The sequence below is a fragment of the Oncorhynchus nerka genome, linkage group LG18 (assembly GCF_034236695.1).
Source record: "Oncorhynchus nerka isolate Pitt River linkage group LG18, Oner_Uvic_2.0, whole genome shotgun sequence".
NCBI lineage: Eukaryota > Metazoa > Chordata > Actinopteri > Salmoniformes > Salmonidae > Oncorhynchus > Oncorhynchus nerka.
The window spans coordinates 51,253,917-51,270,368 of record NC_088413.1 but is presented as its reverse complement, the minus strand read 5'-3'; the positions used below and the strand labels follow the sequence as shown (position 1 = coordinate 51,270,368).

General features: G+C 43.2%; 1 protein-coding gene across 5 annotated transcripts in view; it reads right to left on the bottom strand.

The window, feature by feature from the left end:
• The window catches only part of LOC115146056 (epithelial cell adhesion molecule-like), a 27,140-nt gene extending 10,688 nt beyond the window's left edge, over window positions 1-16,452 (bottom strand). Inside the window, exons 1-5 of one of the 5 annotated variants that reach the window (XM_065004165.1) lie at window positions 15,644-16,448; window positions 13,932-14,075; window positions 5,368-5,819; window positions 1,900-5,156; window positions 1,216-1,349 (exon numbers count right to left, since the gene is read on the bottom strand). The gene's annotated coding sequence lies outside the window, so the exon portion shown is untranslated. The other 4 variants (XM_065004168.1, XM_065004167.1, XM_065004164.1 and 1 more) reach the window with 4 other exon arrangements.

Here is a 16,452-nt window from a genome sequence, read left to right as displayed (position 1 = left end):
TTTATAAATTTGTAACAATTTCTAAAAACCTTTTTTCGCTTTGTCATTATAGTGTATTGTGTGTAGATTGATGAGGAAAAAAAATATTTAATCAATCTTAGAATAAGGCTGTAACGTAACAAAATGTGGAAAAAGTCAAGGTGTCTGAATATTTTCCAAATGCACTGTAGCCATCTTACGTTTGGCTGCAGAGTTGGGCTCCAACCCATTCATATTCTTATTAAATCTCATCAGTGAATCTGAGACAAAAGACAGGCGGGCCCTGAACATGGGGCTTTGGCTATCAGTAATTCCAAATCTGGTTGAGAAATATCACTAAATCCTATATGGTGTTACATTTTAACTATACAAAGCTCAATTGACCTAGACTATGTTCCAATATCCACTAAAGAATCTCTGATCAATTAAAACAGTTAATGCTGTGTTTTCCATGCAGACACACACAGCAACATGTCCTGGGGGGAGAGCGAGCTGTGAGCCACTGCAAACAGGCCATTATTAGTTCTCTCTGTCTCTCTCACACACACACACACACACAGAGAGAGAGAGAGAGCGGAAGCTTAGCCCCCAGACACATTCTTCGGAGGATCGCAAGCAACATTGTTCATAATTCAGCACATATTATAGCTAAGTTACTAAACACTAATTCGTATTCCATGCTTGAATATTCCATGAATATGAAACCTCTCAAAATGTTTTCTATTGTACCTCTCTATTTAGCCAGCTAGTTGTCAGTATAAACTCACAGAGGAAAGGGAGACCTCTCTCTCTCCCAGTACTTGATAAGGGTAATATTCCTCTACCTTTCTCTCAGCAGAAAGGGATTTGGCTGAGAAGGCCAGGGCTCAGTTGGATAGGAATTAGAATGCACCACTGCTGGTAAAAAGCCTCTATTAAAAGCTGGTCATGCATTTTAAATGCCCCGTTAGCAAAGTTTCCATGTAGAGATTAAAGTAAAGTGACAAGGCCCAGACCATAGCCTGAAGGGCACTCTCTGGATGGGTCCCCAGCACTGCTTTAATGCCTGTGACGGAAAACACACAGCCCTAGTCTAAGGTAAACACATCCCACTGGTGCACTGACTCTGGATAAACAGCCAATACGGTAACACAGACCCCCAATTCATCATTAGTCTATTCTGGAGAGAGCAACCAGCCAGATGCATATGTGTTCTTTGCAGAGGTACATGGGGAATGACTGTGTGTGTCTGTCTACCTGTTGTCTGGTGGATAGGTCCTTGACAGTGTCTGGCTTGAAGAAGGTCAAGTCCAGCAGGCACTGGAACAGGCGCACAACCTTTTCTGAGTGGCCTGCATGCCTGAGGAAATGACACTGCTGGAGGAAGATGGCTGCAGAGATAAAGACAGAGACAGAGAGAACATTCAATACCACATCATTAATCAGGCCATCTAATCTAGGCTTGGTTTTCTGTATTGTCATCGCTCCTCTGCCAAACTAACCCCGAATCAAATGTTAGATTATGTTATTCTCAGATCGGCAGGTAAGGGTGCACTTGAGCGGCTAGATGTTCTGTACCTTTCTGCCATTGCAAATCGGAACGGCAGAATGGTACAGAACATCTAGCCGATCAAGTGCACCCTTACCTGCCAATCTGAGAATGACATCCTTATTGTACTCCTCTGTAAACTGGCCATCTCTTTATGCTATAAGCAAAATCCACTGGTTGATACTCATTAACAAAGCCCTCTTGGGCCTCACTCCCCCCTACCCGAGATACCTATTGCAACCATCCTCCTCTATATACAGTAACCGTTCTGCCACATTCTGTTAAAAGTCCCCAAAGCAAACACATCCCTGGGTCGTTCCTCTATTCAGTTCGCTGCAGATAGCGACTGGAACACATCTGCAAAAAATGATAAAGCTAGAAAGTTGTCTCACCGTCTCAGCTTTCAAGGACTCAATGGTGGACATTCTCACTGACAGCTGTAGCTGTTATTGCGAGCCAATAACCTATACTGTTGATTGTGGTGTCCGTTTTCTGTCTGTCCGCTTGCGCTGCCATTATTTATTGGTGCGGTCTGTCTATTTGTCTGCTCAGTAGGGCTATGTTGCTTGTACTGTGACAGTCTTTTTCCCTCGTGCTGTTGCCTGGCCTTAACGTTGTTTGTGCCATGTATATTTTTGTTGTCATAGGTTTCCCTTCATGTAGTGTGATGATGATGTCTCTTGTAGTGAAGTGCTGTTTCCACCGTCTGTCTGCTGAGGCATCTGTGCTGTTGCCAAGTGTCTTCTGTCTGTGTTGTCCGTCTTGTCTTGCTTTTTTTGTATTCCTGCCCCCTGCCCCACAGGTGGCCTTTTGACTCGTGCCGTGACACAAAGCACCCACTTCAATCCCACCTATTAGAACCAGCACAGGTCCATTCGTTTAGTGCGAGCTTAGTGAAGAGAAAACTGAGTAGGATGAGGAAAATAAAGTGAGAGATGGCAGGAAAAAAAGGTTTGAAAAGTAATAACAGATAGCTAATCTTTCCTGAATGAAAAATTCAGCAGGCGAATTAAAGGCACACATCCCTGAGGTCACATGAAATGGCAGCTTCTCAAAAGCGGGCCTTCATTATTCATTAAATCCTTATCGAGTTATAATTAATGCTGCCGTCTCCTTCTCTACAAGTTGGGGTTTGCATTGCCCTGCCTTGTAGTCTGGTCCCAAATCTGTTTGTACTGTCTTGCCCAACACGTATAATCATTGGCATGACACTGACCATAGGAGTTGGCAAGACAGCACACACAGATCTGGTACCAGGCTACCTGCCGTCAGCATTTTCTAAAAGGAAACAAACAGTCAAAGATACTGACAGTCTCCCTCAGCGGGATGCAAGGAGCCCGGTGTAGATATATGACCGGCATTCTTATGTAGGCAGAGGCTATGGTCCAGTTTTAGCACAGCTGCTTATTCCATGCTTAGATCTCCCACACTGTTTGATCTGTCAACGGTGCAGCTGCAGAAACGCTCAAATATGTACTATCCAACCACAAGAGGGAGTCTGTGACCATCATATTATAGCAAGAGAATCACTCAAATAAAAGAGCTTTCTGTACCTATCAAGTCGAGTTGAGAATACCAAAGATTCCACAAGTGATTACGTACATGTGTTGAACCTGAAACAGCTAGCCTGTTTTCTGAGTTGCAGCAGGTGATCTGTGAACCCAAATAGTTACAGTATGTTAAACAAAATTCCAGGTGACTTGAATAAGCGAGGCATCACTGGATAACATCAAATGTATATCATGTTATTCCACCCTTAGACAACCAGCCATTGTTGTAATAACAGTAAGCTGTGGTAGACAGACAAATTGTTCCAGTAGGCTAATGAATGCCGAGTACTGGCTTCTGTTTGTCTAAATCTTATTACTTAGACGGGGGGGGGGCTTGAATTGTTCCTGGAGTGCGTCCCATCCTTATCATTGTTCAACAGGCTAAAGCCCTGACAGGATAGTTCCAGGATCAGCCCAGTTTGCAGCCCTACCCAGACTGACCGATGGCCAGCCAGTCTAACTAGATAATAGTTTCATTAGACAAATTGAAGGGCAGCTGCCAGAGGGCCAGGAGGCTAAGCCATCGCTGCAGTATTCATATCATGGATCAGCAGCGTGGACACTGGATATCCATTATCCTCCCTCTTTCTGCCTCTCCCACTCCCTCTCTCATCTTTCCTTCTCCCTCCCTTCCTCCCGGGTCCTTTTCTCCTGGCAGTGGTCAGAAACATGACACAGCACAAACCTGTTTAGGGGTCTTCTCAGGAAGGTGAAAGATGTTACAGAAAGTTGCAGATATAACTGTCTTGTAGAAGGAATTATGTCAGTTCTATTTATGACATCTATCTGCACCATTCCACAACTTTCGCCTGCTGAGGCTCTGGTACTATGGCTCTGCTGCACCCATAGACATCTGGCAATGACATCATGATATAACCACAATAATGTAACTAGCTTTCTTCTTTTTTGGTCTTACCTTTATTTAACTAGGCAAGTCAGTTAAGAACAAATTCTTATTTTACAATCACGGCCTACACTGGACAACCCCGGACAACGCTGGGCCAATTGTGCGCCGCCCTATGGGACTCCCAACCACGGCCGGTTGTGATACAGCCTGGATTCGAACCAGGGTGTCTGTAGTGACTCCTCAAGCACTGATATGCAGTGCCTTAGACCGCTGAGCCACTCGGGAGCCCAGCTAGCCAGCTAACTCAATTTAGTCTATCACAAGAGATTATAAGCTCATCAAATCCATACCAAAGGCTTCTGAAAGGAGTTGAAAGATATATAAACAACACAACACACACACGTCATCTATTAGCTGACCCCAGTAGAAGAATGACAGCTCTCAATCCCTCCCTCCATGTCTAGACCATCGAAACAATCCCTACAACATGATATTAGAGACAACGGCACCTTTCTCTTCCACCAAAATGACGACTCATCAACTCTTCTCTTCCACTCTCACGGTAACAGTGCAAACATGCAGAATGAACCACAAACAGTTCAATACAGCAGCAGCACATAACATACTGACGAGGAGAAACTTGAACCATAATTCTCGCTCGTGAAACGGGTTCGCTACGCGCTGTTCACAGTGTGGTAGCTAGAGCACCAAAACAGCGGAGAAATTGAGCGTCACGCATCAACGCTCTTAGTTGCTGCGGAAATTGCCCCACTATGCCATTTACTTTCTGCATCGACGCCATATCGCTGAGTCTACCTTAAATAAGTTATTCGTGCTAAATTGAATTTAAAACATAATAATATGTAGTGTATATTGCATGTGGCATGTGTTCATCAGTGCCCGGCAGCGCCCGGTGAGACAACATGCTCCCATCCTGCACTACCGCCAGTGTGCTCAGACACTTCCCGTACACCGTATTGACCTTTGACACATAGAAGGTGCTGAGTGGCTTTGCACAAACAGCAGGTAGGGGGGGGGGGGGGCTGTTGGGGTGCAGGAACACCAGTTTCTTCCACTCCTTCAACAGAGCTGCTGGCTCCCACAGCTCCCTGCACAGACGCAGTAGCTCCAGCTTTAGCTCCACACAGCTGGGGTTACTGTCCACCGCTCGATCCAAAATGCGTGGCCTCGCTGACCTCTTCTCATTCTCAGAGATGTCACCAAACACCCCGGGGGCACTCGCCACCTCGTCCTGTAATACAGATCGGGAAGTTATTATAATTTAAAAGTAATGATAGTAGCTAGTACATAATCATGTGATTTTTTTTGTATCACGACACATTTCCTGTCCTAGTGAAAAGGCCAGCAAAAACTATTTTGAAATCCTAGTGAAATCTCATGTGATGTGATGACACTGATTGGTGTGGTGTGTAATTGTGGGGTTTTAACGTTGAATACCGAACCTGGAAGTGGACAAACTGCAGCCAGGTGTGTGTGTCTGGAGGTTTCCCTCAGCCTCCTGTTAAAGTCCTCCACCTGTTCAGCCAGCAGGGCGGCAGCATTGTCTCTGGGAGTAGAGGGTTTTTTCTCTGCCTTGCCCTGCTCTGAAGCCACAGGGAGGTGGAGGAGTCATACACCCCCAGTGGGTTGACCCAGGGGGCCTGGCCCAGGGCAGAACCACCCCCCTCAGCCTCACCTTCCAGGCAAGGGGGCACAGGGATGAAGGGTAAGGTGGTAGTGACCTCTGGTGGTGGTCTAGGCAGCGTGGATTTGACCTCAGCAGCTGGCGGACAGTGAGGGAGAAGTAGCGGTCGGGTCTCTGTCCCCTCTCTTCTTCTCTGGGCCAGACTCAGACCAGCTCATGGCCTGAGATCGCGGGTCCAAACCCAGAGAAGAACGGCTTTTCCTCTTGTACCTTGAAAGACATTATAATCATTACAGTAACATGTAGAATCTCTAAAGAAAACACAGTAGTGCAATGTCTTGAGAAATGGTTGTTTTGAGAGTTGTGAAAGGGGTGCAGCATCACCTGACCTCATCCAAAAGGTAAAACCAAAGTCCCCCCTACAGCAATAGACCAAGCACCATTCCAATCATTGGCAATTATTGATCACATTTATCTTAGCTTGCTGTGGAGTGAGTGAGTGAGTGAGTGAGTGAGTGAGTGAGTGAGTGAGTGAGTGAGTGAGTGAGTGAGTGAGTGAGTGAGTGAGTGAGTGAGTGAGTGAGTGAGTGAGTGAGTGAGTGAGTGAGTGAGTGAATTAACAGATATTGATTGCAGGTCTCTTAAGATACAGATGCCACATCGACAACACATTAAACCCGACATCAATTGGACATGTGCCAGGAGCTCTATTTGTTGCCCTTTAGCAGTTAATAAAAAAGTGGACATCACATTTACATAAGTATTCAGACCCTTTACCCAGTACTTTGTTGAAGCACCTTTGGCAGCGATTACAGCCTCGAGTCTTCTTGGGTATGATGCTACAAGCTTGGCACACCTGTATTTGGGGAGTTTCTCACATTCTTCTCTGCAGATCCTATCAAGCTGTCAGGTTGGATAGGGAATAGGGAGCATAGATGCACAGCTATTTTCACGTCTGTCCAGAAATGTTCGATAGGGTTCAAGTCCAGGCTCTGGCTGGGCCACTCAAGTCTTAATCAAGGATCTCTGTACTTTGCTCTGTTCATCTTTCACTCAATCCTGACTAGTCTCCCAAGTCCTGCCGATGAAAAACATCCCCACAGCAAGATTCTGCCACCACCATGTTTCACCGCAGGGATGGTGTCAGGTTTCCTCCAGACGTAACGCTTGGCATTCAGGCCAAAGATTTCAATCTGGATTTCATCAGACCAGAGAATCTTGTTTCTCACGATCTGAGAGTCCTTTAGGTGCCTTTTGTCAAACCAAGCGGGCTGTCATGTGCCTTTTACTGAAGAGTGGCTTCCGTCTGGCCACTCTACCATAAAGGCCTTATTGGTAGAGTGCTGCAGAGATAGTTGTCCTTCTGGAACGTTCTCTCAACACCACAGAGGAACTTTGGATCTCCGTCAGAGTGACCATCAGGTTTTTGGTCACCTCCCTGACCAGCTCTAGGAAGAGTCTGGGTGGTTCCAAACTTTTTACATTTAAGAATGGAGGCCACCGTGTTCTTGGGGACCTTCAATGCTACATAAATGTTTTTGGTAACCTTCCCCAGATCTGTGCCTCGACACAATCCTGTCTTGGAGCGCTATAGACAAATCCTTCAACCTCATGGCTTGGTTTTTGCTCTGACATGCACTGTTAACTGTGGGACCTTACATAGACAGGTGTGTGCCTTTCCAAATCATGTCCAATAAATTGAATATACCACAGGTGGACTTCAAGTTGTAGAAACATCTCAAGGATGATCAATGAAAACAGGATACAACTGAGCTCAGTTTCGAGTCTCATAGCAAAGGGTCTGAATAGTTAGGCAAATAAGGCATTTCAGTTTTTTATTTTGAATAGATTTGTAACAATTTCTAAAAACCTTTTTTCGCTTTGTCATTATGGGGTATTGTGTGTACAGTCGTGGCCAAAAGTTTTGAGAATGACACAAATATTAATTTCCACAAAGTCTGCTGCCTCAGTGTCTTTAGATATTTTTGTCAGATGCTACTATGGTATAAAATATTGTATAATTACAAGCATTTCATTCATTTCATTCGTGTCAAAGGCTTTTCTTGACAATTACATGAAGTTGATGCAAAGAGTCAATATTTGCAGTGTTGACCCTTCAAGACCTCTGCAATCCGCCCTGGCATGCTGTCAATTAACTTCTGGACCACTGATGGCAGCCCATTCTTGTTTGGAGTTTGTCCGAATTTTGGGGGTTTTGTTTGTCCACCCGCATATAGATTTTAGATTCTTCAAAGTAACTTTGCCTTGATGACAGCTTTGCACACTCTTGACATTCTCTCAACCAGCATCACCTGTAAGGCTTTTCCATCAGTCTTGGGGGAACCCACATATGCTGAGAACTTGTTGGCTGCTTTTCCTTCACTCTGTGGTCCAACTCATCCCAAACCATCTCAATTGGGTTGAGGTTGGGTGATTGTGGAGGTTAGGTCATCTGATGCAGCACTACATCACTCTCCTTGGTCAAATAGCCCTTACACAGCCTGGAGGTGTGTTGGGTCATTTTCCTGTTGAAAAACAAAATGATAGTCCTACTAAGCGCAAACCAGATGGGATGGCGTATCGCTGCAGAATGCTGTGGCAGCCATGCTGGTTAAGTGTGCCTTCAATTCTAAATAAATCACAGACAGTGTCACCAGCAAAGCACCCCCACACCATCACACCTCCTCCTCCATGCTTCAAGGTGGGAACCACACATGTGGAGATCATCCGTTCACCTACTCTGCGTCTCTCAAAGACACAGCGGTTGGAACCAAAACATCTCAAATTTGTACTCATCAGACCAAACGACAGATTTCCAGTGGTTTAATGTCTATTGCACGTGTTTCTTGCCCCAAGCTAGTCTCTTGTTCTTATTGGTGTCCTTTAGTAGTGGTTTCTTTGCAGCAATTCGACCATGAAGGCCTGATTCATGCAGTCTCCTTTGAACAGTTGATGTTGAGATGTGTCTGTTGCTTGAACTCTGTGAAGCATTTCTTTGGGCTGCAATTTCTGAGGCTGGTAACTCTAATGAACTTATCCTCTGCAGCAGAGCTAACTCTGGGTCTTCCTTTCCTATGGCGGTCCTCATGAGAGCCAGTTTCATCATAGCACTTGATGGTTTTTGCAACTGCACTTGAAGAAACTTTCAAAGTTCTTGAAATGTTCTGCGTCTTTTACCAAATAGGGATATCTTCTGTTTACCAACCCTACCTCGTCACAACACAACTGATTAGCTCAAACTAGGGCTGGGCGATATGGCCAAAATATCATATCATGATATTTTTCAAATTTTTTACAGTATGACAGTATTTGATGTTTTTGATTAAGAAAAGTTCTAAATTTGCTTTATGAGTAGTGCGTGACAACACATATATTGTAAATGATTTCAATGGGTCCTTCTCCATTCTGATTGTTTTATACTGTTCAATTCAACTTCAACCTAAAATTGTTTCCTGCATTTCCATCAATTTCTGCATTTCCTGCACTCATTTGAAATCATTTCCACACTGCCACGATATGGGGAAAAATACTAGGCCTTATTTTTAACCAAATGTTGCAATTGCGATTTAGATCAAAACACTTGGGTGAACTTTTGGAATCATGGAAATAGAATGTTTATTATAATTCTATAGTTAGAATATAAATAATAGTGGGCACTTTGAATACAGTGTTTGACATGACAACGAATGAAAATGCCATGGACAAGTTATTGTAACAGGATAGGAACCAAAGTGATTTTCAGTGTTTACTCAGGGACCCTACAATCTGTGGCTACATTACATCTTTATTCATATAGCCAACATATTCATGCTTCGCCTATTCCTCTTTGATTTAGAACAGGTGTGGGGGGCGTCCGGCCTCTGGGCCGTATACGGCCAACGAGACCGTTTGATTAGGCCCCCGAGCCAATTCATAAATACATTTGTTTTTAAATCAATTTTAAAAAGCTCTAGACGTTGTTTTTCTACAATTTTTTTATGTATTCCCTCACCCCTGATTTAGAAGATACTGTTGCACAAACAACACGCTGATTTAAGGCTCCACCAGTACTGGTATCAGGCTGTATTAGCTAGCTACATTTGCTCTGACTCAGTACTTTATTAGCTAGTTAGCTAGACAGCTAACTAATGATTAGCATTAGTGGCTAACACAATTTAGCTTAACTTGCTAAGAAAATACAAACTAGCTGTTTGCAGATGTAAGAAACACAAACTAATATTGTAATTATAGAATTATTGTGGATTTATATTAAGATCAAAGTGGAAACAACATCGTTGTCATCAACATTGTTGCACGTGCTGCATTGACCATGCAGACTGAACGAAAGTGTCTCGTGGTCAAGCAACAACAAATGCGCTCCTTGAGTGACAGGGGGTGGGACTAGATCTGTGTGGAAAGAGGCATGGAGAGAGAGAGAGAGAGAGAGAGAGAGAGAGAGAGAGAGAGAGAGACTCAAGTTCGCTGACCCTCAACACTGGGGCCCCACAAGAGTGTGTGCTCAGCCCTCTCCTGTACTCCCTGTTCACCTACGACTGTGTGGCCATGCACGCCTCCAACTCAATCATCAAGTTTGCAGACGACACAACAGTAGTGGGCTTGATCACCAAGAACGACGAGACAGCCTACAGGGAGGAGGTGAGGGCACTCGGAGTGTGGTGTCAGGAAAACAACCTCTCACTCAACGTCAACAAAACAAAGGAGGTGATCGTGGACTTCAGGAAACAGCAGAGGGAGCACCACCCCCATCCACATCGAAAAGGTGGAAAAGTTTTAAGTTCCTGGGCGTACACATCACATAGAAAACTGAAATGGTCCACCCACACATGCAACCTCAGGAGGCTGAAGAAATTTGGCTTGTCACCCAAACCCCTGACAAACTTTTACTGATGCACAATCGAGAGCATCCTGTCGGGCTGTATCACAGCCTGGTAAGGCAACTGCACTGCCCGCAACAGCAAGGTTCTCCAGAGGGTGGTGCGGTCTGCACAAAGCATCACAGGGGGCAAACTACCTGCCATCCAGAACACCTACAACACCCGATGTCACAGGAAGGCCAAAAAGATCATTAAGGACAAGAACCACCCGAGCCACTGCCTGTTCACACCGCTATTATCCAGAAGGCGAGGTGCATCAAAGCTGGGACCGAGAGATTGAGAAACAGCTTCTATCTCAAGGCCATCAGACTGCTAAACAGCAATCACTAACTCAGAGAGGCTGCTGCCTACGTTGAGACTCAATCACTGGACACTTTAATAAATGGATCATTGGTCACTTTAAACAATGCCAATCTAAATAATGCCACTTTAATAATGTCTACATATCTTAAATTACTCATATCTCATGTATATACTCTATTGAGACCCAATCACTGGACACTTTAATAAATGGATCACTAGTCACTTTAAACAATGCCACTTTAAATAATGACACTTTAGTAATGTTTACATATCTTACATTACTCATATCACATGTATATACTGTATTTTATACCATCTACTGCACGTTGCCTATGCCGAACGGCCATCGCTCATCCATATACTTATATGTACATATTCTCATTCACCCCTTTAGATTTGTGTGTTTTAGGTAGTTGTTGGGGAATTGTTAGATTACTTGTTAGATATTACTGCACTGTTGGAACTAGAAGCACAAGCATTTCGCTACACTCGCATTAACATCTGCTCACCATGTGTATTTGACCAAAAAAAATTGATTTGATGCAACGGGTTAAAATATAAAAATGGATGTTACATACGGCGTATCACATTTAACAAACCAAACATTCAAATTCCGTTATAGAAGGTAAAGTAAAAACCCAAACCGTTCCGTGCATAAATACCGGTATATAATAAAATACGGTATACCGCCCAGCCCTAGCTCAAGAAATTAAGAATTACGCATTAAGAAATTCCACAAATTAACTTTTAACCAGGCACACCTGTTAATTGAAATGAATTCCAGGTGACTACCACATGAAGCTGGTTGAGAGAATGCCAATATTGTGCAAAGCTGTCATCAAGTCAAAGGGTGGCTACTTTGAAGAATCTTAAATATAAAATAGATTTTGATTTGTTTAACACTATTGGTTACTACATGATTCCATATGTGTTATTTCATAGTATTGATGTCTTATAGTACAAATAAAGAAAAACCCTGGAATGAGTAGGTGTGTCCAAACTTTTGACTGGTACTGTATGTAAATATGATATTTCTGTATTTAATTTTTCAAAACATTTGCAAAAATAAAAACATGGATTATTGTGTGTAGTGTAGATGGTTCAGAAACAAATCTATTTTAAATTCAGGGTGTAACAACAAACCGTGGAATAAGTCGAGGGGTATGAATATTTTCTGAAGGCACTGTTTATTTGTATTCTTCTTTCCACTCTGTCATGTAGGTCATTATTGTGAACTCTGTAGCTATTAAAATCTCCAATGGTCCCATGCTTAAAGATATGTCGGATTTGTTATTGTTACCCATCTACCAATCACTGCCCTTCTTTATGAGGCTTTCAAAAAGCTCCCTGGTCTTTGCAGTTGAATTTGTGCTTGAAATTCAATACTTTACTGAGGTACCTTACAAATGTTGAATGTTTAGGGGACAGAAGTAGGGTAAGTCAATCAAAAATAATGTCAACCCCTATTATTTCACACAGCGACCATATAACTTATGTGATTTGTTAAGTCAAATTTTACTTCTGAACTAATTTATGCTTGCCTAAACAAAAGGAATGAATACTTACAGTATGCAACAATTATATTTTAGTTAATACATTTGTATTCATTTGTAAAGATTTGTATCATTGTCTTTTCACTTTGACATTATGGAGTATTTTGTGTAGCTCAATGACAAGATATTAAAATTAAATATTTTATTTTAATCCCACTTTCTAACACAACAAAATTTGAAAAAAGTTCAAGGGGGTGTAGACTTTCCACAAGCACTTTCTATATACCCCTCCACAAGCACTTTCTATATACCCCTCCACAAGCACTTTCTATACACCCCTCCACAAGCACTTTCTATATACCCCTCCACAAGCACTTTCTATATACCCTCCACAAGCACTTTCTATACACCCTCCACAAGCACTTTCTATACACCCTCCACAAGCACTTTCTATACACCCTCCACAAGCACTTTCTATACACCCCTCCACAAGCACTTTCTATACACCCTCCACAAGCACTTTCTATATACCCCTCCACAAGCACTTTCTATACACCCCTCCACAAGCACTTTCTATACACCCCTCCACAAGCACTTTCTATACACCCCTCCACAAGCACTTTCTATACACCCCTCCACAAGCACTTTCTATACACCCCTCCACAAGCACTTTCTATATACCCTCCACAAGCACTTTCTATATACCCTCCACAAGCACTTTCTATATACCCCTCCACAAGCACTTTCTATATACCCCTCCACAAGCACTTTCTATACACCCCTCCACAAGCACTTTCTATACACCCTCCACAAGCACTTTCTATATACCCCTCCACAAGCACTTTCTATATACCCCTCCACAAGCACTTTCTATATACCCCTCCACAAGCACTTTCTATATACCCCTCCACAAGCACTTTCTATACACCCCTCCACAAGCACTTTCTATATACACCCCCACAAGCACTTTCTATACACCCCTCCACAAGCACTTTCTATACACCCCTCCACAAGCACTTTCTATATACCCCTCCACAAGCACTTTCTATATACCCCTCCACAAGCACTTTCTATATACCCCTCCACAAGCACTTTCTATATACACCTCCACAAGCATACATCCTATTATTAAACTCACTAGGACATATGGCTTATATCTAAGAAGCGCTCTGATAGGAAGGAAGGAATTTACAGCAGGTGAACTCTTTCACTTCCGCACCCTGACTGTGGGCTGCAGGCAGGCAGAGGGCTGAAGTAGTAAAACCACCTGTGAGATATGGATTACTGCAGGACTGCAGACCCAAAACTCTCAGTGCAGCATTTATTATCAACCCCCCGTGATGATGCGTACTGTAATGAAGGCTCTGGCACCTGCAGCTGGAGCTGACTGACTCCCTCTCTGACTGACCTTGAGTTGGGAGCAGAACCAGGCTGCTGGCCAACAGATACCCTTTTCACACTATTGTGCCAACCTGAACCGGACTGTGCTGGCTCAGATATTTTATTTGCCAGGCCAGTGCAGTATCGTTTAGCTTGGCTCAGCTCTGTTCAGCTCACTAGCATGGATAGGGTAAGAGTGGGCAGATGATGGCTAATGAGCGGCTACACAAGAGCTGATATGGCTGTAGTGGTGCAGAGATGAGGGGGGAGTGAAGGGGAGAGACGGAGAGTGGAATGTGCTGCAGTGGTGCAGTGGAAGGGAGGTTACCTACCTAGCGATGTCTTCTCTGTAGAGCGATTTGTACTCCAAGTTGGAAAGGTCTGCTCTTCTGTCCACGCAGAAGGGCCAATCGGTGGGGGTCTAGAGGTCATCTAGCCACACAAAAGACCCCTCCAGCTGACACTGCACCTCCTCACTATAGACAGAAAGAACAACAACGTTAGGATCAATGCAGAGTATACACCTCTAAAGAAGAGTTGGCTGACATGTAACAAGTTAGTGTTTTCATGATTGTATAAAAATACAAATACAATAAGAGTAGAGTACAGAGCTCAAATATAATGGTGTACTTTAAGTCAGAAAACATTGACAGTAAAGCACAGATTAGTTGTAAAACATTGGTAGTACAGTACAGAACAGATCCAAAACATAATCCTAACATTAGGCTAATTTAACTGTAGCTTCAAAGACGAGTTACACAAGTCTCCTGTTTAGGAGTCAGTCCCTGAAAGAGAGGCATAGAGACGTGTGTGTGTGTGTGTGTGTCATAGTTAGTTCAGAGTCTGTCAAGAAGAGCTCCTTCAACTGGCAGTCAGCCTAGACACCCAGAGTAGACCTCCTGTAACGCACTGAGCCACAGACACTTCATCTCTGTCCTACCCAGCAACAACTAGTACAGTATTACCAGTCATGGGCAAGTATTTAAAAAGCATCCTAGGGTAGGAGTGCTGGTCTAGGAACAGTTCACCCCTTGTCCAACTGATCCTATATCAGCACTCCTACTCTGAGATGCTTTATACATTTGAGCCCAGTCCTGAAATCCCTACCAGAGCATGTAAACCTGAGTGACTGGGTCTCACTGGGAACAAAGGGAGTGAGGTCATACGTGTGAGGTGTAGTCTCAGCCTTTTTCAGGAGATCACTGGAGTAGATAGTATTTGAATATGAGCCACTGCTTGCTGTAGAGGGTTCTCCATTCTTCTTATTGTGCTTCTTCTTTTTATTCTTCTTGAATGGGTAGCCATTCTTATCCTCCCTATCTGTTGTCTGTCAGAAATGTTAGTAGTAAACATTTAAGTACAAATACCACAAGCTATTGACTTTTGGGTGAAACTCTCAACAACAGTCAATGCTCAGATCATATCATCCCACATCCCAACATTCAAAGCCACTCGATAAAACCTACAGTGCTTCTCAAAGAGGGCAGAATGCCTTATCCTGTCTCCTGTACAATGGAGCATGACATACTATTCTGTCACAGAGGTAGGGAAATAACTGAATAACGATTAAAGAATTGTATGATAATAACATCTTGTTTCTGCTGGTTGTGTCTCATTGGCTTTCTCGGTGGCTCGCTGGTGGACAGAAAGAACATCGTCGGTGCAGAAACTTTGATTGCTCAGCCATTCTAGTTCCGAGGAGAGAGACGGGGCATGTCTAATCAATCGCAATTAGTTCTCGCACTGTGTCCATGGGTTAGGGTTTTGCATTTTGGGGGGACGTTAGCTATGTTACGAGCAGACTGTGTTACCGATGGCAAAGACACTTAGCTAGCTATAGTAAAATTGTGTTGGGAGCTATTTAGCTAACAAACTAGATCAACTATCAAGCTGACACTGACAGCTCTTTTAATACGTTCTGTCAAAGGCAGAAACGTCGCACTTGCGTTTACTTTCACTAGATCTCTCTTTCAAAGTCCTGGGCCGTCACAGAAAGAGGGTTAGCTGGTTCACACTAAACATAAATAAACATTTTGGGTATTACCTTTAGGTGCATTCTCAGGTTTTGTATTTGATAATCGTACAAAAGCTGGAAATAGAGTCATGTGTTGTTCTCCCCTGCATGTAAACAGTCGGATAAATATGACGTCATCTCGGAAGCGACTGTGGGTTGTTGGAGGGGTAGCAGCTATAATTTTAGGCTAAATCATGTTATCTTGATGGCATATTTTATGATTTAGTTTAGCCTATTCATCTTTGAGCATGAATCAATCAGTCACTTCCATAAACTGATTAAAGCGTGAATGTTTTTGGGATTCATCGTTAATTCAATGGTTTGCCAGTCCATTGATTGTTGCAGGCTGCGAGATAATTGTCTAAAATCAATCATCATTACTATTAAACAGTTTGTTTAGCCATAGTAAATTGGTAAATCTTGATGTTTGTATCCAGTACTGGTCTAATTTACAAAATAGACTTGGAATCAGCACAAGCTTTCTAATATTGTAATTCTATATTCCTTCATCGAAACCCGCCATTTAAAATTCCGCGACTACATGTTCCGTGTATGTTTGCGGTGACCAATCGCCAATCACCACCACTCCTCCCGAAAAACTCAAATCGAGCCCTTGCCAGGTGAGGAGGAAACATTTTGAGAAACTACAAAGACTGAAAGAAACGTCTTGTCGTAAGCAATTATTACAGTATTGCAAAAATACTCTGTGTTACAATGTAGACTGTCCGGTTACACCATTTTCCAAAACCACTGAGGTAACATTAGGGCGCCATTGCTTGACGCATTGCAGATCCAACGTAGCCAATCTTAGGCGCTCGTACAGTGAACAGAATATTGCA